Consider the following 3,987-nt stretch of genomic DNA (forward strand, 5'->3'; position numbering starts at 1 on the left):
CAATGCATCCACCCTCTTCCAGGGCCAAGAACTAATCCTCAGGGAACCCCATTATGTACACTACACCCTGAAAACTGTCCATGTATCCCGACCCTTTGTTTCCTCTCTTTCAGCCAGAACATTCCCTCCCACCCCATGATTACTCATTACTTTTTTTTTAAAGCCTTTGGTGTGGAATCACCTCAAAGGCCTTTTGAAAATGTAGATATATTATGTTCACTGGCTCCCCCCTATCCACATGCTTGTTGACCCCTTCCAAGAATTCCAGCAGATTAGTGAAGCACGATTTCCCATTACACTTGCCAGGAGTTCTGCAACTTCCCGCTGAGTTCCTTCAGAATTCTCGGGTGGACGCCATCTGGTCTCAATGATTTGTTTACATCTAGTTTGTCAGTTTTTTTCTAAAACATCCTAACCGATCACCACAACTTGATCCAGTTCCTCTGACCTGTCTGCTACAAAAAAACAACTTGGGTGTGGGAATTGCTAACATCTTTCTCAGGAAAAACAAACTAAAAATGTTCATTTTACCTCTTGGTTAGCTTCTTTTCCTCCCTTAAATTTGTTTTCTACCCTTCAACCAACACTGGTTCCCCAGCCAGATTCCAGTTTTTACTATAGTAGAAAAATATTTTTTTATTGCTTTGCCCCCCCCTTGAGAGGGGTCTATTGAACGCTTTTCTGGCTAGCCTGATTTCCTGTTTGCACCTATCTGCCTGTCACTTTTTATGAACTTCCAGTCCTCACTCAGGTGAGAGGATGAACTTTTTAATTCGTTCATGTATTCAGTTGTCTTTATTGAGAGCTTATTGTGTGCAGAGCACTGTACTGAGCACTTGGGAGAGTATACAATACAACAATAAACAGACACATTCCCTGCCCACAATCCCTGCCCACAACGAGCTTACAGTCTGGTGGGGTGGGGGAGAGAGACATTAATATAAATAAGTAAATTACAGATCTATATATAAATCCTGTGGGGCTAATCTGGGCAGCAGAGTGAATTATGGACTGGAGTCGGGAGAGACAGGAGGTTGGGAGGTCAGCAAGGAGGCCGATGCAGTAATCCAGGTGGGATACGATGAGTGACTGTATTAACGTGATGTTTGGATGGAGAGGAAAAGGTGGATTTTAGCGATGTTGCAAAGGTGGGATCGACAGAATTCTGTGATGGATTGAATGGTTGAATGAGAGAGAGGTGTCAAGGTTAATGCCAAGGTTACGGGCTTGTGAGACAGGAAGGATGCTGGTGCCGTCTACAGTGATGGGAAAGTCACGGGGAGGACGGGTTTGGATGGGAAGATAAGGAGTTCCGTTTTGGACATAATAATAATAATAATAATAGTGGCATTTGTTAAGCGCTTACTATGTGCAAAGCACTGTTCTAAGCGCTGGGGGGGATACAAGGTGATCAGGTTGTCCCACATGGGGCTCACAGTCTTAATCTCCATTTTACAGATGAGGGAACTGAGGCCCAGAGAAGTTAAGTGACTTGCCCAAAATCACACAGCTGACAAGGGGCGGAGCCGGGATTAGAACCCATGACCTCTGGCTCCCAAGACCGTGCTCTTTCCACTGAGCCACACTGACATGTTAAGCTTGAGGTGACAGGAGGACATCCAAGTAGAGATGTCTTGGATCTTCAGTCGTAACAACTTTGGGGATAAGAGAACTCATAGAATCTGAACTGTCAGAAATGGCTTCGAAGGGCTGAGTTGGGGTATTCTGACAGCTTTCCAGATTTAAAGATAGATCAGTTGGACCAGAGATAGATAGGCTAAGAAGCAACATGGCCTTCCCTTTCCCCTTAGCCAGGCAGGACTTTTTTCTGGTTGTCTGGCTGTTGTTCTGGGGCCCATATTTTCCCTGGGCCTCTAAGATGGTGTTAACACAGCTCTGGGAATCAGGACACGTAGGTTCTAATCCTGGTTTCGCCTGTAGCCAACATGAGTGCAGATCACACATTCACTGTGTGATACGCTGCAGCCCTGCCCGCCTACTAGTTCATTGCCCTTCTTGCCCCAACGGGAACATGACCTGCAAAGAAAGGAGATCGGGAGTGGCACTGGGCAAATCACGCCACTACAATTAATTCCTTTACACGGGGTCTCGAGGCCCGAAGTTTTAATATTGAGACTCATCCGTCATTCCCTCTAGACTGTCGGCTTGTTGTGGGCAGGGAACGTGTCTACCAACTCTGTTGTATAGTACTCTCCCAAGCACTCAGTACAGTACCCTGGGCACAGTAAGTGACTGTGACTGAAATACCACTGATTGATTGATTGTTCATGACCGGAGACTCCATCAGTTACCCCTTTTGTCTTCTTAGCTAAGTGCTGTATTTTTTGTAGTTTCCTTTTCTCAAATGAAATCCCTCTGTGTTGGATCTTTCTGAACTCCCACACCTGGTGAAAATCAGTCAGTTGATCAGTAGTAAAAAATGAGCACTTATTCTGTGCAGGGCACTGTATTAAGCATTTAGGAGATTACAATGGGGATAGCAGATAGGCTCCCTGTCCTCAAGGAGCTTTCAGTTACGTGTGCTTGAGTTTTGGTCCCTACTGCAGAGTGGTTTTTCCCCATTATATCACCTGTCTCCGATCCTGTCCACCACTCAGAATTGAATCCAGCGCATACATTATCTTTTCTAGTTGGTTCTAGGACAAACTGTTTCAGGGAAGACATGTATCCTATCCAAACACTCTACCTTCTCTTCCTGATGGATTGTCCAGCCAATCTGAGCACAGGCCTGGGAGTTGGAAGGACCTGGATTCTAATCACAACTCTGCCACTTGTCTGTTGTGTGACCTTGAGCAAGTCATTTAACTTCTCTGTGCCTCAGTTACCTCATCTGTAAAATGGGGATTGATTGTGAGCCCCATTTGGAACATGGGCTGTGTCCAACCTAATTAGCTTGTATCTACCCTAGTGCTTAGTGCAGTGCCTGGCACAGAGTAAGCGCTTAACAAATATTATTTTTTAAAAAAGATAATTGAAGCCTCCACCTGCCTGCTGCCCCTCTCAGGATCATATCTGGAGAGTTTCCAGTATTCTATCAGTCTCAGCTACGGGAGGGAGAATCAAGCAGAAGCATACCCATTCCACTCCTTGCTTGGGCAGTGGCTAGCAAGTGGAAGGCAATCTGCTACAAGTCAAAACTCACCTATGCTGGGCAGCAGCAGCACGGGAGAGAGTCGAGGGCAGAGATTCAAGTTTATTGTGTGGAAGAAAGCAATGATAAACCACTTCTGTATATTTACCAAGAACAAGTCTATGGGTACGCTACCAGAATGATTGCACAAGGAGGTGGGACATTCTGGGAGAGATGTGTCCGTGGAGTCGCTATGGGTCGAAAGCGACTCGCCAGCATAAGACCTACTGCTACCTGCCCTACCTTTAAAGTTTCCCCAGTCTTATGTGTCATTTCCTGTTCACTTTTCCTGCTCCTGATCTAACTAAAAAAAAAAAACCCAGATTGGCAGATCTATAGACCACCTATCCAGGAAGAGGAAAGGGCGCAGGAAAGGAACCAACAGGGAACCACTGAATTCAGCTTTTCAGTTCTATTTAGCTTTTCAATTCCACGTGACACATTGTCTGTGTCTCAGTCATTCTACCTGAATGTCCATGAAAATATCCCCTCTCAATGGGGATCAGCATGTTTATACACCCTGCTGCATTGAGGCTTTTTTGGATTCTTGTAGAATTCTTCTCATTTGAATCAGAGTGAGGTAGATGCACTGATAATGCCAGCAGAGTGCTTTTTTTAAATGGCACTCGTTAAGGGCTTACTATGTGACAGACACTGTTCTAAGTGCTGGGGTAGATATAAGCTAATCAGGTTGGACACAGTACTTGTCCCATATGGACCTCACAGTCTTAATCCCCACTTTACAGCTGAGGTAACTGAGGCCCAGAGAAGCGACCGGCCCAAGGTCACACAGCGGACTAGTGACCGAGCCGGGATTAGAACCCTGGGCCTTCTGA

General features: G+C 45.6%; 1 non-coding gene across 1 annotated transcript; it reads left to right on the plus strand.

Annotated features, from left to right (window-relative positions):
* The first annotated feature begins 3,015 nt into the window (after positions 1–3,015).
* LOC119948484 lies at positions 3,016–3,153 on the plus strand. The gene has a single exon (XR_005456876.1). It is a non-coding gene; the product is annotated as a small nucleolar RNA SNORA7 (small nucleolar RNA).
* The last annotated feature ends 834 nt before the right edge of the window (positions 3,154–3,987 follow it).

Source organism: Tachyglossus aculeatus, chromosome X4 (assembly GCF_015852505.1).
Source record: "Tachyglossus aculeatus isolate mTacAcu1 chromosome X4, mTacAcu1.pri, whole genome shotgun sequence".
NCBI classification, from domain to species: Eukaryota; Metazoa; Chordata; class Mammalia; order Monotremata; family Tachyglossidae; genus Tachyglossus; species Tachyglossus aculeatus.